Below are 20351 nucleotides of genomic sequence, written 5' to 3'. Positions count from 1 at the left end.
AAGAGTGCACCCCTTTTAATTGTAAATAAATAAATAAATAAATAAATAAATAAAACCTCAGTGGTGAGAGGTATTAGGTTAGGGTGGATTTTTTACGCGACGACAGCAAGCAGAGATCTTAAAAAAAAAAAAAAAAAGTGACAAATTGCAACAACGAACACTGGAGAAGTTGCACAAGAATGAAATCAGCTGCTGACGCCCCCGTGTGTTTGCTCTGTGTGGGCACGCCCCCCCCTATCTGCGCCGATCGCAGACATCAGAATAGATTCTTCTTCCCAAGGCTAATATTTACCAGAGGCTCGCCCCGGAACAAGGATATGCTATAAGGTGAGAAATGTCTCTAAAACAAAGACAAAATGCAGAACACAAAGCGATCTGCGTCAGCCTGCAGTCGCCACGTGATTGGCTGATAGGGCTCCTGGGGGCCCCGGCTGTGCCAGCTCCATAGAAACTTCTTTCATCTCGGATGCCCCTCGAGGATTAGCTGATCTGCAAGCACATGCGGGGTCAGGCGTGGTGCGAAATCTACGGCGAAACAGCCGCGGTCAGGTGAGCGGAGGCTCGGAGCTGCCGATCGGCTGAGAAGACGGTGGCGCTCATAGCTTTTCCTAGGCCGACACATCGGTCACATGACCTCAGCTTAGCGCGACCCCGAGCACTTGGTGAGCAGGTCGTGGCCGGTGCCTTCTCAAACAGCTGATCCGCAGGGGGTCCTGGGTTCGGGACCCCCACCAAATCCACAGGATAGGTCATCGGCATACAAGTCTCAGAAAGCCCACCTCCCGCAAACAAGCAGTGCATGCTGGGTAAAGTGCAGAATAACGGAGCGAGGCGACGCTGCAAGAGATCCAGGCGCGATCGATGGCCCATTCTTATCTACATCAAGAGCAGCTGTGTCTACAAGTTCATCAGCGACATAAGAGCCGCCGGCAGCCGTCCCAGAGGGGCCGCCAGCAGCCACAGATCCATGCCGAAATCAATGAGCGCCGCTGGGCTAGGAGGAGCAGATTCTCGGACGAGATGTAGCCGAGCCGCAGGTTTCTAGGACCCGGGGGGGGGGGGGGGGGGGGGGGGGGGGGTGAATGCATAAAGTACTGGGAGGACACGGTATACTGGACTACACTTTATTGGGGGGGGGGGGGAGTGGAGGCAGGGCAGTGATGTTATTTACATGGGACTGCATGCTGGAGGAGGATATATTATTTCCATAGGACTGTATGTTGGAGAGGCTGGAGTGAGGGAGTGGTGTTATTTACATGGGACTGTATGCTGGAGGGGCTGAGGGAGTGATGTTATTTACATGGGACTGTATGCTGGAGGGGCTGAGGGAGTGATGTTATTTACATGGGACTGCATGCTGGAGGAGGATATATTATTTCCATAGGACTGTATGCTGGAGGGGCTGAGGTAATGATGTTATTGACATGGGACTGTATGGGTTGACGGGGGGGGGGGGGGGGGAGGTGTTATGTGGACTACTACAGGTTCACCTGCATGAATACCGCGCGCCCCTGCAGCGTCCCCGCCATAGAAACAGACCTAGGCTCGCACCGCGCTGAATCACAACAGCACAAAATCACAGAAGACAATAGGATGGACCAAGAGACGGAAACTCTCACCATTGTTTTCCCACCGCAGCGTGACTCAAAACTCGTCATGTCACAAGTTGCCGACACGTGTACAAAAAGAAAAGAAAAAAAAAAAGCAGCTACAATTGGAAGAAGTCATCTGGAAGAAGAAACGTTCCGGCCGACTCCCGCGCCGCTTACCCCGAGGGCGGCCTCAGATTTATAGAACTTTGATAACTTCCAGAACGAGGTGACATAACCGCAGCCGCCAGCACAGCCGGGGGTTACGTTACGCGCCGGCGCGGACGCGGGGTAACGACATGGCAAAAGTTTTGTGGCAACAGCCTAAAAACACGTCCAGGGTCGAAACATGAGGTCAGGTGCAGAAAGAGGAAGGCAGTGGGCGTTTTCTTAGCCTGCGCCCTGGCTACATGGAGGCGTTTTATGCCTCACACCTCAGTGACGCTGAATATTGATTGATTCAGTGACCAAAACTGAAGTTAAAGGGGTTATCCACGAGTTAGAGAGTGGCCGGCCCGTGGTGGTCACGTGACACAAGGGGAGCAGGTCTGCGATTGGCTGCAGCTGATCTCAGCGCGGCAAGGAGAACGAGAGCCTTGTATTATATGGGCCTGACTGCCTGCAGATGACCCCCCAAAGTGGAGCACTGAGGATACAACCCCTTTAAAGGGGTCCTCCGGGATTTTTATATTGATGGACTCTCAATATCACATTGGTGGGACGCCCCCACCGATCAGCCGTACACCGCGGACGGAGTCCTGAACCCACTCACTATGGAGCAGGGACTACTCAGTCAGCCGCCAATACAAAGATCCCGGAGAATCCCTTTAAGTGGAAGCAGGGGAAGCATACAGGCTGTATAGCGGCTCCTGAGAACTCCCACCCACAGTACATCTGTGCCGGGAGAACAGAAGCCCAGCTTCACAGGCTGAAAGTGCTAAGACGGGAGCGGACAGTGCGTGGGATCAGCGAGAACGCCAGCAGGAGCGCTGCGGATCACAGAGCGGGGGCGTGCCCGGCGCTGCACCCAGATATAGGAATACCCTAACTGACAACAAAACGCATTATGGCTGCATCAGTGGACCATTTTCCAAATGATATCTTACATTAAAGAGCAAGTGTCAGCAGGATCAACCCTATTAAATAAGGCATATATCACTATCTAAAATGATGAATGCCTCGTGAAAATCAGTTGTGGCATTCCCGAGAGAGAAAAACCAAACTGTGGAGAAGTCGGGGTTATCATGAAACACAGGCAACATTTTAGAAGGCAGTATGTTTGGTATTAACAGGGTTGATCCTGCTGACAAGTGCTCTTAGCGCATAAAGTCACTATGTTTATAGTTACTATTCTGCTGGTGGAGTCACTGTGTACATACATTACATTACTGATCCTGAGTTACATCGTGTATTATACTCCAGAGCTGCACTCACTATTCTGCTGGTGCAGTCACTGTGTACATACATTACATTACTTATCCTGTACTGATCCTGAGTTACATCCTGTATTATACTCCAGAGCTGCACTCACTATTCTGCTGGTGCAGTCACTGTGTACATACATCACTTATCCTGTACTGATCCTGAGTTACATCCTGTATTATACTCCAGAGCTGCACTCACTATTCTGCTGGTGCGTGTGGCAAGTAGTTTGCAATCAAAATCTGTAAAAAAATTACCGGTGAAATCCGAAAGGTGCACTTTGGAATATGTGCCCATTTGCCCACCTTGGCTGCAAAAAAGTGTCACACATCTGGTATCGCCGTACTCAGGAGAAGTTGGGGAATGGTGTTTTGGGGTGTCATTTTACATATACCCATGCTGGGTGAGAGAAATATCTCGGCAAAAGACAACTTTTCCCATTTTTTTATACAAAGTTGGCATTTGACCAAGATATTTATCTCACCCAGCATGGGTATATGTAAAATGACAGCCCAAAACACATTCCCCAACTTCTCCTGAGTACGGAGATACCAGATGTGTCACACTTTTTTGCAGCCTAGATGCGCAAAGGGGCCCAAATTCCTTTTAGGAGGGCATTTTTAGACATTTGGATCCCAGACTTCTTCTCACGCTTTCGGGCCCCTAAAAAGCCAGGGCAGTATAAATACCCCACATGTGACCCCATTTTGGAAAGAAGACACCCCAAGGTATTTAATGAGGGGCCTGGCGAGTTCATAGAATTATTATTTTTTTGTCCCAAGTTAGCGGAAAGTGAGACTGTGAGAAAATACTAAAAAAATATCAATTTCCGCTATTTTCTCACAGTCTCACTTTCCGCTAACTTGGGACAAAAATTTCAATCTTTCATGGACTCAATATGCCCCTCAGCGAATACCTTGGGGTGTCTTCTTTCCGAAATGGGGTCACATGTGGGGTATTTATACTGCCCTGGCTTTTTAGGGGCCCTAAAGCGTGAGAAGAAGTCTGGAATATAAATGTCTAAAAAATGTTACGCATTTGGATTCCGTGAGGGGTATGGTGCGTCCATGTGAGATTTTATTTTTTGACACAAGTTAGTGGAATATGAGACTTAGTAAGAAAAATAAAAATTTTTTAATATATATATATATATATATATATATATATATATATATATATATATATATATATATATATATATATATATATATATATATATATATACACACGCTAACTTGGGCCAAAAAAATGTCTGAATGGAGCCTTACAGGGGGGGGGGGGTGATCAGGAAGTCTATATGGGGTGATCACCCGCCTGTCATTGATCACCCCCCTGTCAGGCTCTATTCAGATGTCCGTATGATTTTTACGGATCCACGGATACATGGATCGGATCCGCAAAACACATACGGACGTCTGAATGGAGCCTTACAGGGGGGTGATCAATGACAGGGGGGTGATCAATGACAGGGGGTGATCAGGGACTCTATATGGGTGATCACCCGCCTGTCATTGATAACCCCCCTGTAAGGCTCCATTCAGACGTCCGTATGTGTTTTGCGGATCCGATCCATGTATCCGTGGATCCGTAAAAATCATACGGACATCTGAATGGAGCCTTACAGGGGGGTGATCAGGGACTCTATAAAAAAAAAAAAAAATATTGCATCTACAGCCTGCCAGCGAGCGATCGCCGTTGGCAGGCTGGAGATCCACTCGCTTACCTTCCGTTCCTGTGTGCGCGCGTTCACAGGAAATCACGGCTCTCGCGAGATGACGCGTATATGCGTCACTCTGCGCAGGGCTGCCGCCTCTGGACCGCAGATCTGCGTTAGGCGGTCCAGGGGCGGTTAAGATGATGCGTCCGCCTGTGGGAAAGCTGGGTAACCACAACACTGCCGTCATTCCAGTCGTCGCCCAACTTTCCTGGCTCCTGAAAAGGTATAGCCAGGTGGTGGAATGTATAACTACACAGGATCCCTGTGCAGGACGGGTAATGCTGCCCACGCACGCAATATGCCTCCAGACCACTCCTCCCCAAACACACGCATGCTCAACTCGGGCAAGTGTGCATGTGTTCTCAATAGGGAGAGAATAGGCCGCCTGCACACTCGCCCCGGCGTAAAAAGGCGGCGCTCCAGCCCCTAGGCCCCTTAGTGACCACCGTAAAAGAAAACATCTATGGGTGGTCACTAAGGGGTTAAAAAAGGTGGAAACGTATCTGCCCTTTATACCGCCTCTCCCGATTTTGGCTTCAAAACCTGAATAAAGCAGCCCTAGGCCTCTTGCATCCACAAAAAAATACGGATGACGTCCGTGTGCATTCTGTTTTTTGAAGAGCGGAACAGCCGGCCCCTGATAGTCTGCATAACGGACAAGGATAGGACTGTTCTATCATAGGACAGGTTCCATCTTTGAACGGACCGGAAAAACTGAAATATGGAAACGGAATGCATACAGAGTACTTTCCGTTTTTTTTTGCAGATCAATTGAAATGAATGGTTTTGCATACGGTCCATATACGGATCGTAAACGGAAAAAAATAAAAAAAATAAAATGCAAAAAACGTTTGTGTACAAGAGGCCGTAATAAGTGGCGGCAGCCTTAGGCCTCGTTCACATCGCCGTTGCGGATACGGCGCGGAGCAGCCTACTTCACCGCCAGTTCCCCATTGACTTCAATGGGGTCCGGCAATAATCCGGCCGATTTCCTGCAACAATCAGCCTCACTTCATGCAGAAGGGCCCGCGGGCCCCGTGTGATCGATGGGGCGGTGCGAATGTAACCTCCGCCTTACTCACAGGCTGCAGTTTCGTGGCAACAATCAGCAGGCCGGCCACAGAACGATCCTCGTGGCCATGTGCTCCTCAAGGAAAAACACGAGCGACGGGCAGGTTACCAATAATCCCCGAGGCTGAAATCTGATTTCCGAAATAGAACAATTACCGTAATGGTTAACCACAGACTGCAGCGGCGGGACACGGGGAGGTCAGGGGTCCGCAACCTTCTAAGCGGAAACGCAATACACAGGACGGAGGGAGGATAGCGGAGACGCAGTACACAGGACGGAGGGAGGATAGCGGAGACGCAGTACACAGGACGGAGGGAGGAGAGCGGAGACGCAGGACGCAGGACGGAGGGAGGATAGCGGAGACGCAGTACACAGGACGGAGGGAGGATAGCGGAGACGCAGTACACAGGACGGAGGGAGGATAGCGGAGACGCAGTACACAGGACGGAGGGAGGATAGCGGAGACGCAGTACACAGGACGGAGGGAGGATAGCGGAGACCGCAGTGCAGTACACAGGACGGAGGGAGGATAGCGGAGACGCAGTACACAGGACGGAGGGAGGATAGCGGAGACGCAGTACACAGGACGGAGGGAGGATAGCGGAGACGCAGTACACAGGACGGAGGGAGGATAGCGGAGACGCAGTACACAGGACGGAGGGAGGATAGCGGAGACGCAGTACACAGGACGGAGGGAGGATAGCGGAGACGCAGTACACAGGACGGAGGGAGGATAGCGGAGACGCAGTACACAGGACGGAGGGAGGATAGCGGAGACGCAGTACACAGGACGGAGGGAGGATAGCGGAGACGCAGTACACAGGACGGAGGGAGGATAGCGGAGACGCAGTACACAGGACGGAGGGAGGATAGCGGAGACGCAGTACACAGGACGGAGGGAGGATAGCGGAGACGCAGTACACAGGACGGAGGGAGGATAGCGGAGACGCAGTACACAGGACGGAGGGAGGATAGCGGAGACGCAGTACACAGGACGGAGGGAGGATAGCGGAGACGCAGTACACAGGACGGAGGGAGGATAGCGGAGACGCAGTACACAGGACGGAGGGAGGATAGCGGAGACGCAGTACACAGGACGGAGGGAGGATAGCGGAGACGCAGTACACAGGACGGAGGGAGGATAGCGGAGACGCAGTACACAGGACGGAGGGAGGATAGCGGAGACGCAGTACACAGGACGGAGGGAGGATAGCGGAGACGCAGTACACAGGACGGAGGGAGGATAGCGGAGACGCAGTACACAGGACGGAGGGAGGATAGCGGAGACGCAGTACACAGGACGGAGGGAGGATAGCGGAGACGCAGTACACAGGACGGAGGGAGGATAGCGGAGACGCAGTACACAGGACGGAGGGAGGATAGCGGAGACGCAGTACACAGGACGGAGGGAGGATAGCGGAGACGCAGTACACAGGACGGAGGAGGATAGCGGAGACGCAGTACACAGGACGGAGGGAGGATAGCGGAGACGCAGTACACAGGACGGAGGGAGGATAGCGGAGACGCAATACACAGGACGGAGGGAGGATAGCGGAGACGCAATACACAGGACGGAGGGAGGATAGCGGAGACGCAATGCACAGGACGGAGGGAGGATAGCGGAGACGCAATGCACAGGACGGAGGGAGGATAGCGGAGACGCAATACACAGGACGGAGGGAGGATAGCGGAGACGCAATACACAGGACGGAGGGAGGATAGCGGAGACGCAATACACAGGACGGAGGGAGGATAGCGGAGACGCAATACACAGGACGGAGGGAGGATAGCGGAGACGCAATACACAGGACGGAGGGAGGATAGCGGAGACGCAATACACAGGACGGAGGGAGGATAGCGGAGACGCAATACACAGGACGGAGGGAGGATAGCGGAGACGCAATACACAGGACGGAGGGAGGATAGCGGAGACGCAATACACAGGACGGAGGGAGGATAGCGGAGACGCAATACACAGGACGGAGGGAGGATAGCGGAGACGCAATACACAGGACGGAGGGAGGATAGCGGAGACGCAATACACAGGACGGAGGGAGGATAGCGGAGACGCAATACACAGGACGGAGGGAGGATAGCGGAGACGCAATACACAGGACGGAGGGAGGATAGCGGAGACGCAATACACAGGACGGAGGGAGGATAGCGGAGACGCAATACACAGGACGGAGGGAGGATAGCGGAGACGCAATACACAGGACGGAGGGAGGATAGCGGAGACGCAATACACAGGACGGAGGGAGGATAGCGGAGACGCAATACACAGGACGGAGGGAGGATAGCGGAGACGCAATACACAGGACGGAGGGAGGATAGCGGAGACGCAATACACAGGACGGAGGGAGGATAGCGGAGACGCAGTACACAGGACGGAGGGAGGATAGCGGAGACGCAGTACACAGGACGGAGGGAGGATAGCGGAGACGCAATACACAGGACGGAGGGAGGATAGCGGAGGACGCAATACACAGGACGGAGGGAGGATAGCGGAGACGCAATGCACAGGACGGAGGGAGGATAGCGGAGACGCAATGCACAGGACGGAGGGAGGATAGCGGAGACGCAATGCACAGGACGGAGGGAGGGAGGATAGCGGAGACGCAATGCACAGGACGGAGGGAGGGAGGATAGCGGAGACAGCGGTAAACAACTACATGATGATGTTGGGGGGGGGGGGGCAGTTTAGTGGCCAAAGGATCACACACAAAAGGGGGGGGGGGCAGGGGTTCACTGCACACACAGGGGGGTCCCCCATTATCCACCAGTATAGACTGGGCTCTGTACACACAGGGGGTCCCCCATATCCACCAGTATAGACTGGGCTCTGTACACACAGGGGGTCCCCCATATCCACCAGTATAGACTGGGCTCTGCACACACAGAGGGGTCCCCCTATCCACCAGTATAGACTGGGCTCTGCACACACAGAGGGGTCCCCCTATCCACCAGTATAGACTGGGCTCTGCACACACAGGGGGGTCCCCCATTATCCAGCAGTATAGACTGGGCTCTGCACACACAGTGGGGTCCCCCATATCCAGTATAGACTGGGCTCTGCACACACAGGGGGGTCCCCCATATCCACCAGTATAGACTGGGCTCTGTACACACAGGGGGTCCCCCATATCCACCAGTATAGACTGGGCTCTGTACACACAGGGGGTCCCCCATATCCAGTATAGACTGGGCTCTGCACACACAGGGGGGGTCCCCCATATCCAGTATAGACTGGGCTCTGCACACACAGGGGGGGTCCCCCATATCCAGTATAGACTGGGCTCTGCACACACAGGGGGGGTCCCCCATATCCAGTATAGACTGGGCTCTGCACACACAGGGGGGGTCCCCCATATCCAGTATAGACTGGGCTCTGCACACACAGGGGGGTCCCCCATTATCCACCAGTATAGACTGGGCTCTGCACACACAGTGGGGTCCCCCATATCCAGTATAGACTGGGCTCTGTACACACAGGGGGGTCCCCCATTATCCACCAGTATAGACTGGGCTCTGCACACACAGGGGGTCCCCACATCCACCAGTATAGACTGGGCTCTGTACACACAGGGGGGTCCCCCATTATCCACCAGTATAGACTGGGCTCTGCACACACAGTGGGGTCCCCCATTATCCACAAGTATAGACTGGGCTCTGCACACACAGGGGGGTCCCCCATATCCAGTATAGACTGGGCTCTGTACACACAGGGGGTCCCCCATTATCCACCAGTATAGACTGGGCTCTGCACACACAGGGGGGTCCCCCATATCCAGTATAGACTGGGCTCTGCACACACGGATATGACGGACACGCTGCCCCTCCCTCCGCTGAGAACCGTTATGTAGATCCCGTTACCTCAGGCATCAGCCGCCAGCACCGACCTCCGGGAGCCCCGGGCTTCTGTCTCCCCCCAATCCCAGCCGCCGGGAAGGGGTGCTGCCCCGGTCACGTGTCCCTGCTCGGGGTCGCCTATGGGAGGAGCGAAGGGGGATTCCTGGCACATGTGCGGCGCCCCCTATACCACGTGACGGATGCTGCTGCCTCCTCCCGCCCCTCCCCTCTTCTTCTTCTCAACCATGTGATCAGGCGCCGCCCAATGAGGGCGGCATCCCCGGTTGCTATGGTAACACAGTGAGGGTCCCCGGACAGAGCAGGGGCAGGTTATAGATGCCCGTACACACTGTGCTGAAGGCGGCCTAATTTTTTTGATTAACCCGTTCATTACTTAGGAAGGCTTATCCTAGCGGCCAGTGACCTGCTCTGGGGCTAAAGCCCTACCCGGCACAAAGCCGGGCACGAAAGGGTGTAGAGTAATGGGCATAGACGGAGGGCTGCTTGGCCCAAAAAGCCTTGGACTATCATCAAAGTGCGCAGACGGCCATGTTTTATTGTGTTTTGCATTTTGATGGGCCAAATTCAGGGTAGGACTGGCCCTCCAGCGGATCCCCCGGGGGGCCCAGGCTCTGATACCATAGCGGGCCCCAAAGGGCCAGGAGAGAAAGAACATTGGGCTGCCTTTGGGGCCAATAACTTGCCCCTAGGGTCTATTTCTTTGAATCAGACTTTATTGATGATATGGGGGTCGGGCCCCGCCCTGTAATTTCCTCTGTTGGGCCCCAGCCCAATGATTAAAAAAAAGAAAGTACAGACTCGCTCGATGTATAGTGAGGTGTTTTTGCCCATAGAGCAGGTTTAAGCACCTGGAGTTTTCTTTTTCATGGCGTTTAGGAAAGTATGTGCCCCCCTGATGGGTTATCCTGGAAATAATGATGACCTATCCAATAAATAGGTCATCAGTGTCTGACCGAAGGGGGTACGACACCCGGGACCCCCGCTGATCAGGCGCTCCTAGGCCATGTGACATCACCGTACATCGGTCACATGACCTAGGCGCAGCTCATCATTGAAGTGAATGGGGCTGAGCTGCAATACCAAGCACGGCCACTATACAATGTACGGCGCTGTGCTTGGGGAGCGTCCTGGAGCCTGCATCGCCCGCCAGATCCCCGGTGATCGCAGTTTGCTAAAGCACCTGGACTCGGGGACTAAACCCCCACTGATGTGATAATGATGACCTATCCTGAGGATAAGTCATCTATCGCTGGATAACCCCTTTCATATTTCCCACTGACCTCCATCTGGAGCTCGCCGGCCAAAAAAATCACCACAAAACACCAGCCTAAGAGCTCATGCACACAAACGTATTTTCTTTCCGCTTCTGTTCCGTATGCGCACTGTATGCGGAACCATTCACTTCAATGGGTCCGCAAAAACAACAGAAGGTACTCCGTGTGCATTCCGTTTCCGCATTTTTGTTCCTCAAAAAAGCATGTCCTATTATTGTCCGCAAATCACGGTCCGAGGCCCCATTCAAGTCAATGGGTCCGCAAAAAATAAGGAACACATCCGTATTTTGCGGCTCCGTACTGTAGAAATGCTATGCCCAGCCCATATTGCTCATGTGTTTGGTGATTAATAAGTTACTGTTTCCATTTCCAATCCGCAAAAAAAGGATCGCATACGGAAACCATACGGATATATTTTGTGGAATAACGGAACGAAAGAGGACTTAAATCAGAGGGGGAAAAAAACTCAGATACAGAACAACGGATCCGTGAAAAACGGACCGCAAAACAACAACGGTCGTGTGCATGAGCCCTTCGGCCTCAGTCACACTTCAGTGTATGGTCAGTGATTTCCATCAGTGATTGAACCAAAAACCAAGGGAAGGGGGGGGTCAGAAACAGAACAGGTGCAGATCTTTCCCTAAGGCCTCATGCACACGACAGTATTTTTTCATGGTCCGCAAAAACGGGGTCCGTGATCCGTGACCGTTTTTTCGTCCGTGGGCCTTCCTTGATTTTTGGAGGATCCACGGACATGAAAAAAAAGTCGTTTTGGTGTCCGCCTGGCCGTGCGGAGCTAAACGGATCCGTCCTGAATTACAATGGAAGTCAATGGGGACGGATCCGTTTGACGTTGACACAATATGGTGCAATTGCAAACGGATCCGTCCCCATTGACTTTCAATGTAAAGTCAGGAGTCCCTTCACTTTCACACTTGCGTTCATATAATGCAGACGATGGGATCCGTTCAGAGCGGATCCGTCTGCATTATATTGTAAAAAAAATTCTAAGTGTCAAAGTAGCCGCAGACGGATCCGTCCAGACTTTACATTGAAAGTCAATGGGGGACGGATCCGTTTGAAGATTGAGCCAGATTGTGTCAAATTCAAACGGATCCGTCCCCATTGACTTACATTGTAAGTCAGGACAGATCCGCACGCCTCCGCTCAGGTGTCCGCCTGCTGAGCGGAGCGGAGGCTGAACGCTGCCAGACTGATGCATTCTGAGCGGATCCGCGTCCACTCAGAATGCATTAGGGCTGGACGGATGCGTTCGGGGCCGCTTGTGAGAGCCTTCAAACGGAGCTCACAAGTGGACACCCGAACATTTTAACTTGAAGCGTCCCCATCACCATGGGAACGCCTCTATGTTAGAATATACTGTCGGATATGAGCTACATCGTGAAACTCAGATCCGACAGTATAGTCTAACACAGAGGCGTTCCCATGGTGAGAATATACTAAAAAACTGTGTACATGACTGCTGCCTGGCAGACCCCCCCCCCCTGTTTTTAACTCATTGGTGGCCAGTGGGCCCCCCCTCCCTCCCCTGTAGTTAACTTGTTGGAGGCCAGTGTGCGCCCCCCCCCTCCCCCCCTCTATTGTAATAATACATTGTTGGCAGTGTGCGCCCCCCCTCCCTCTATTGCATTAACCTTGGTGGCAGTGTGCGCCCCCCCCTCCTCTTCCTCCCTTTATTGTTTTAATACATTGGTGGCAGTGTGAGGCCTCCCCCCCTCCCCCAATCATTGGTGGCAGCGGAGTAGAAGCATCATACTTACCTGGCTGCTGCGATCTCTGTGTCCGGCCGGGAGCTCCTCCTACTGGTAAGTGACAGGTCTGTGCGGCGCATTGCTGTCACTTACCAGTAGGAGGAGCTCCCGGCCGGACGCAGACATCGCAGCAGCCAGCAGGTAAGTATGATGCTTCTACTATTGCTAAGGCTAAGTAACCATGGCAACCAGGACTGCAGTAGCGTCCTCGTTGCCATGGTTACCGATCAGAGCCCCATCGATTAAACTGGGACTCCGATCGGAACTCCGCTGCCACCAATGACCTGGGGGGAAGAGAGGGGAGGCCGCACACTGCCACCAATGTATTAAAACAATAGAGGGAGGAAGGGGGGGCGCACACTGCCACCAATGTATTAAAACAATAGAGGGAGGAAGGGGGGGCGCACACTGCCACCAATGTATTAAAAGAATAGAGGGAGGAAGGGGGGGGGGCGCACACTGCAACCAATGTATTAAAAGAATAGAGGGAGGAAGGGGGGGGGGCGCACACTGCTACTAATGTTAATGCAATAGAGGGAGGGAGTGGGGGCCGCACACTGTGCCACCAATGCTATTATTACAATAGAGGGAGGGAGGGGGGGGGGCACACACTGTGCCACCAATGTTATTAAAACAATAGAGGGAGGGAAGGTGGTCGGCACTGGCCACCAATGAAATTTAAACTGGGGAGGGAGGGGGGGTCTGCCCCCTGCTGCCTGGCAGCCCCAGATCTCTTACAGGGGGCTATGATAGCACAATTAACCCCTTCAGGTGCAGCACCTGAGGGGTTAATTGTACGGATCACAGCCCTCTGTAAGAGATCGGGTGCTGCCAGGCAGCAGGGGGCAGTCATGTACACAGTTCGTTGTATATTCTAACTAGAAGAGTCCCCATCACTATGGGAACGCCTCTGTGTTAGAATATACTGTCGGATCTGAGTTTTCACGAAGTGAAAACTCAGCTATGAAAAAGCTTTTATGCAGACGGATCTTCGGATCCGTCTGTATGAAAGTAACCTACGGCCACGGATCACGGACACGGATGCCAATCTTGTGTGCATCCGTGTTCTTTCACGGACCCATTGACTTGAATGGGTCCGTGAACCGTTGTCCGTCAAAAAAATAGGACAGGTCCTATTTTTTTGACGGACAGGATACACAGATCACAGTCTCGGCTGCAAAACGGTGCATTTTCCAATTTTTCCGCAGACCCATTGAAAGTCAATGGGTCCGCGAAAAAAACAGCACAACGGCCACGGGTGCACACAACAGTCATGTGCATGAGGCCTAATACCTTATCTCTCTGGAGGCTCCACTCCTGGTTTTGGCTCGAAATCACTGACTGTGTGAATAATGTTGGGTTTACTGTCCCAAATTTGCCAGGACTGTCCCTGATTCTGGTTTGTATGAATGGCCAAGTCCTGGAACCCTAACAATTCATGCTCAGTGCCCGGTGTTTTTCAAACCTTCCGATAGCCAACCCAGAAGTCTAAGCCCAAGAAACTGGTCTCCTTGGAAAAAAGAGACCTAACCCTGGTACTGAACTGATTGTTTTACGCCCATTTGAGCCTCTAGAAGAGCCGGATCTGAAACTGATATCTTTCAAAGCTTGCTTCTTGGTACTTGATACTTCGGCCAAGAGGGTCAGTCAACTTCAGGCACTATCAAGAAGATCACTGGACCGTCTGGAGGGAAGACGGGACTCGCACTCACCATCTTTCTCGCAGTGCAGTACAACATCCCTCCAAATAAAGCACTGAAACATATTTGGTTCAGGATCCAGTTATTTTGGTCTTCAGGACCAGATAGTTTAGATGTTTGTCGCATACTGAACTGTTTTTCGCCCTTTATGAGCTTCTAGAGGAGCAGGATCTGAAACTATTTCAAAGCTTGCTTCTTGGTAGCAGACACTTCGGCCAAGAGGGTCAGTCAACTTAAGGCACGATCACCAGACCGTGTGGAAATTTCAGCTGTGCCAAGGATTATATCTAGGGTTCCTTTGAAAACATCCATCAGGAGGTGATTCTACAAGTTTTTCTTCGAGGATAAAAAATTTCAACGTCTGGACCCCGATAGGTGTCTTTATTTGCAGAGAATGGAGAACTTCTGAAAAAGACAATAACCTGTTTATTGCATTTTCTGGAGCCAGGTGGAAAGCTCTCCTGGTCTTCAGTTTCAAAATGGATCTTGGAGGTGATCTCACTTTGCTATACCCTAGGGGGAAGGTTTCCACCTACGTTTTACAGCAGTTGGTGTAGAACCACTGTGTCAACCAAGCAGATTTGACTTTGGGATACTCCTAAGGGCATTATCCTGGCAGTCCCCTGGTATTCATACTTTAACCCCTGTCTAGGGATCTAGACTTCGCTGTAGCACAATCACCAGGCCGCTAGTCTTTGGTTGACAGCTGACCCATGAGGGTCAAGAGACACTGGTGCAGGACACTGAGGTGTCAGTCAAAACCATGGTTAGGGCAGGCAGGGTACGTGCAATCCGAGGGGGCGGCTCAGGGTCAGTATGGAGATAAGAAGTCAGGAAAAGCAGTGAGAAAAGGGTCAAATCTGGAAAACAGGCAGAAGTTGTTACATGGGCAGATAAACATATATCTGGTCACTAGAGAACTAGGAACCTTTTGCTCAGGCACCCTCCCATAGGCGAAGTTGCCTAAAGTACCCTTAGGTGGCCAGCCTTTGACTGGCGTGAAGTAGGGTGCGTGCAGCGGCCCTTTAACAGCTGGAGGGTGCGTGCATTGTGCTCTATAGGCAGAGGAGGAAAGGCCTTTCAGCAGCAGGCCACAACCTGCTTGGAGGGATAGAGCAACACCAATGGCTGAGCCCGCTGGGAAGAAGGGGATTGCGGGAGGCAGGTCTGTGTCGCCGAGGCAGGTGAGCAGTGGCAGGGGTGGGCCAATGCTGTAACACTACTCGACTGGAGTGGTCTCTGCATCTTGGGCCGGTAAAAGTCTACTCTCCAACAGCCTGGGCTTCTCCTACTACAGTCATGAGACATTATAAAATGGACGCTTACTTTGGTGCACACAAAGCCCTCAGACAAAGTGCACTCAATTCTGAGACTCCTTGCTTCACCCATCTATGTGCTGCTGGACATTAGGGAAGACGGGACTCGCACTCACAATCTTTCTCGAAGTGCAGCACAACATCCCTCCACATAAAGCACTGAAAGATATTTGGTGGAGCGCGATTGACTGGCTGTCTGACCGGTTCAGGACCCAGTCCTTCTGGTCTTCAGCACCAGATAGTTTAGCGGTTTATAGCATGCATTACATTAATGACTATAACATATTACTTTTTTCTGCATTTTTTCATGAACAATGCTGGTTTCTTTGCATATGATTTTCATATAGATAATTTATGCTTTTTTTGTACAGTTTATAGGCCTATAGTTTGAAAAAATGACAAAAATATGCTTTTATACACTTCATCAGTTTTTTTTTTTGCATCATAGTGTTACATGTCCACTTTCAATTAATCAGATTTTTTTTTGGGGGGGAGTATTTTTTGTGTATTTTTTATTTTTTGCCTTTAGTTTTTTTTTATTCTTTGTTGCTTAAAGATCATTAAAGACCATTGAGGGACTTAATTATTTATTTATTTTTTTATGCTACACTTTTTGCTACACTACCTGGGGCTAGCAAAAAAAAAATATAGATTTTTTTTATATTTTTCTAAAACCCTTTTTTAATTGATTTTTTGTTTTTATTTCTAAATTTTTTGGTTGCCACTAGTGGACTTGAAAATCCAGATTCTGGATCGCTCGTATAGTATGAGGTCCACACATCCACATCGCATGAGATCTTCATGGTATAGTCCACACATCACCTGAGATCTTCATGATATAGTCCACACATCACATGAGATCTTCATGGTATAGTCCACACATCCGCATCACGTGAGATCTTTATGGTATAGTCCACACCACAGGACATCTTCATGGTACAGTACACACATCCATATCATGTGACATCTTCACGGTATAGTCCACAAATCCACATCACATGAGATCTTCATGGTATAGTCCACACATCCACATCACATGAGCTCTTCATGGTATAGTCCACACATCTACATCACATGAGATCTTCATGGTATAGTCCACACATCCACATCACATGAGATCTTCATGGTATAGTCCACACATCCACATCATGTGAGATCTCCGTGGTGTGGGTATACACATGTCCCTGACAGAACAGACACTATTCGGTATCTTGGGTCCTACTTAGAAACATTCCCACCACCCTTATAACGTTCATTACTGGACAGCCTCAGAGCCCCCTGCTTTATCAGCATGTCCTAGGGACCCCTCTCCCACATTTAGGTTCAGGTTCTAGGAACTTCGAGCTACACCTGTCACGAGGGTATCGAGAACCACGCCTGACTCCGTTATACCCGGGGTCAGGAAGTCGCAACGGTTGGCTGCACGCTTTATTTAAGATAGGGCTGTTTTCCTTATGGTAGCTTTCTGGGTTTGCTTTGCAAACCCTTTTGGCTCACTCAGAGATCCGTAGCTCCTTCTCCTCAGCTGTTCCTTGTCCAGCACTCCCAATCCTCCTTATATTCCCCTCTCACTCTTCTCTGGTTGCCAGAGATAGAGCTTCCTGCCTGGACATCTATTCTGACCCACTGGAGCTGTGTTGCTGCGTTCTCTGAGTGTTGATTCAGAACGCTACCCTCTGGATCCCTGTTGGACCTTTGTGGACTGCTGTGGTCGCCCACCTGGGTGTATGTGTTTGTCTGTATTTGTCTGTCCTCTCCCTGGTGTTTCCCTCTTAGTGCAGTGGTGCGGACTAGCGATCCCACCGGCCCGTTCACTATCTAGGGCTCATTTCAGGGAAAGCCAGGGTTTAGGCACGTGATCGCTGCACGGGTGAGGAACCCGTCTAGGGACGTCAGGGCAGTCAGGTGCCAGCCTCAAGGTGAGTTAGGGGTCACCACCTTTCCCTCTCCCTTGGGCAGGGCTTTCCCTGTTTTCCTCCCTGTACGTGACGTCGGTCATTACAACACCCCTGTGGATGTCTATTGATTTCAATGGTCAACACCTGTTTTGGCATAACCATTGAAAGTCTCCCCAACCTCCAACAACTGATCTTGGGGTCTCCCAGAAATAAGGAGACTACTCCCTGATGCAAAAGCATCATAAGAAAATGGATGGCTGGATCTGTGTGGATTGTAGATTTTGGTGCCTGCCCTCCAGAGCCTACTATGTCCTACAATGCCTCCATGCGTGTCCCACATGATATTAAAGCCATAGAAGAAGATCAGCCTGGATAACATGTGAACTTTTTTTCTCACTTCTCAAGACTCAATGTCATTGTGTGATTGACAGATCCCCATTACCAATCTGCTTCACAATCTGCTCCTTTTCATGCACCATGGAGGATGCAGAGAGATGAGAACATGCACTGCAGTAATGACTATGTGAAGAGGTGTAGATCCCTGTACCCGAGCAGGTGGTGACTTGTCATTGTGTCTGGAATGGTTCTGACGCGTTTTGTGATCCTTACAAAATGTTACCCCTTAAAATAAGCACAGCCATATAGCAGTAGATCCCACAGCCCCATATTGATATGGAACTATGTATATTCACCACTCTGGAGTCTGGGGAAGTAACGATGCCGTCTCAATCTGAGCCGGCATAGTGGCTCAGGGAAGTCAAAAAGACCATTAAAGATGTAGTCCATCTCATAAAGAGATGACTAGATTATGCCATAACAATTTTTGATCAGTGGGCTCTTTAAGAATGAAGAAGCCGGAGTGCCCATGGCATTATTGTATCTATATGTGTTATAGGATGTCCATTGAGTATTATCATTTCAGAAGACTTTGCTGTGCATTTTTTATATTTTTTTTGTATCATAAAGGCTGCACAAAGCTCCAGTAACATAGCATGGACTACAGAGACCGTGATTTCCATTTTTGACCAGACCACGTGGCTGTGCAAGACTGCAGATAACTAAAACCCCAACCGCTAACGCATGTCTTGTGGAGTGAGGATCGGTCACAGCGTTATTTAACTTTTATTTCATCTCTTTTTTTTTTACCAAAAAACACCAAAACTCTTATCACCAGAAACCACTTCCAGGAGTATGAGAAGCGATACAGTTGTGTTCAAAATTATTCAACCCCCAATGCTGTAAAGGGTTTTAGGGAATTTAGTGTACATTTGTAATTGTAAGATTTCATTCTGAACACAAGGACTTTTTAAAGAACCAAATGCAACTAAAATGACATCAATTGTTTTTGTAATACAGTATCAAATGTTTTTTTTGTGATTTCTTCATTGACACAATTATTCAACCCCTTAAAGGGTTTCTACCACTTAGGTGGTAGAAACCCCTTAAAGGGTTTCTACCACTTAGGTGTCACATATTTGGCTGTCAGACACTAGCGATCCGCCGAGCGCGTCCCTCTAGCCCTCCCATCTCCTCCTGAATGCGATCCTCGTATGTATTCTGCGCATGCGCAGTGAATGTCTGACCGCTTCCTTGCTCAGACATCTCCACTGCGCCTGCGCGATGACGCCATAGTGCTCCGAGGAACAGGCGCAGTGGAGATGTCTGAGCAGGGAAGCTGTCAGACATTTACTGCGCATGCGCAGAATACATACGAGGATCGCATTCAGGAGGAGATGGGCGGGCTGGAGGGACGCGCTGGGGGCGGCAGTTTCTAAAGGTAGACGGAGCCTCTAGGTGCTAATGACGCCCCCATAGCACCTAGAGGCTCATTAGCATATTAATAAAAGTAGTTTTTTTAGCCAAACCACCGCCCCAAAAGCAATTATATTAGGATGGTTGGCCAGAGCAGACACTAGCGGATCGCTAGTGTCTGACAGCTAAATATGTGACGCCTAAGTGGTAGAAACCCTTTAAAGACTACCACTCTTAAGAACAGAGGTTCATTCAAGTGTTTTCGATCAGGTATTGAAAACACCTGCGGATGTCAAGGAGCAGCAATCAAGCATAATAAGCACCAATTAGGCAGATGTAAAAGGACTGTGATACTCAGCTCCTTCTAGACATTTACTGGTGTGTTTACAGACATGGTGAAGTCAAGTGAATGGTCCAGGAAGACAAGAGAAGAGGTGATTTCTCTTCACAGGAAGGGCAATGGCTATAAGAAGATTGCAAAGATGTTAAACATACCAAGAGACACCATAGGAAGCATCATTCGCAAATTCAAGGCAAAGGGCAGTGTTGAAACGCTACCTGGTCGTGGCAGAAAGAAGATGCTGACTTCGACTGCTGTGCGCTACCTGAAGCGCAAAGTGGAGAAAAGTCCCCGTGTGACTGCTGAGGAACTGAAAAAAGATTTGTCAGATGTGGGTACTGAAGTTTCAGCTCAGACAATAAGGCGCACACTGCGTAATGAAGGCCTCCATGCCAGAACTCCCAGGCGCACCCCCTTGCTGTCTCCAAAGAATAAGAAGAGTCGACTGCAGTATGCCAAAAGTCATGTGGACAAACCACAAAAGTTTTGGGATAGTGTTCTGTGGACTGATGAAACAAAATTAGAACTGTTTGGGCCCATGGATCAACGCTATGTTTGGAGGAGGAAGAACAAGGCCTATGAAGAAAAGAACACCTTGCCTACTGTGAAGCATGGCGGGGGGTCAATCA

General features: G+C 50.6%; 1 protein-coding gene across 1 annotated transcript in view; it reads right to left on the bottom strand.

Annotated features, from left to right (window-relative positions):
- LOC122923865 (beta-1,4-galactosyltransferase 3-like) overlaps positions 1–9843 on the bottom strand; it is a 59392-nt gene extending 49549 nt beyond the window's left edge. The window contains exon 1 of the mRNA XM_044274704.1: positions 9674–9843. The gene's annotated coding sequence lies outside the window, so the exon portion shown is untranslated. The remainder of the gene's footprint in view (positions 1–9673) is intronic.
- Between the last annotated feature and the right edge of the window lie 10508 nt (positions 9844–20351).

This window comes from Bufo gargarizans, unplaced genomic scaffold, assembly GCF_014858855.1.
Source record: "Bufo gargarizans isolate SCDJY-AF-19 unplaced genomic scaffold, ASM1485885v1 original_scaffold_2016_pilon, whole genome shotgun sequence".
NCBI lineage: Eukaryota > Metazoa > Chordata > Amphibia > Anura > Bufonidae > Bufo > Bufo gargarizans.
The sequence above is the reverse complement of the archived record's forward strand: the minus strand, read 5'-3'. Positions and strand labels throughout refer to the sequence as shown.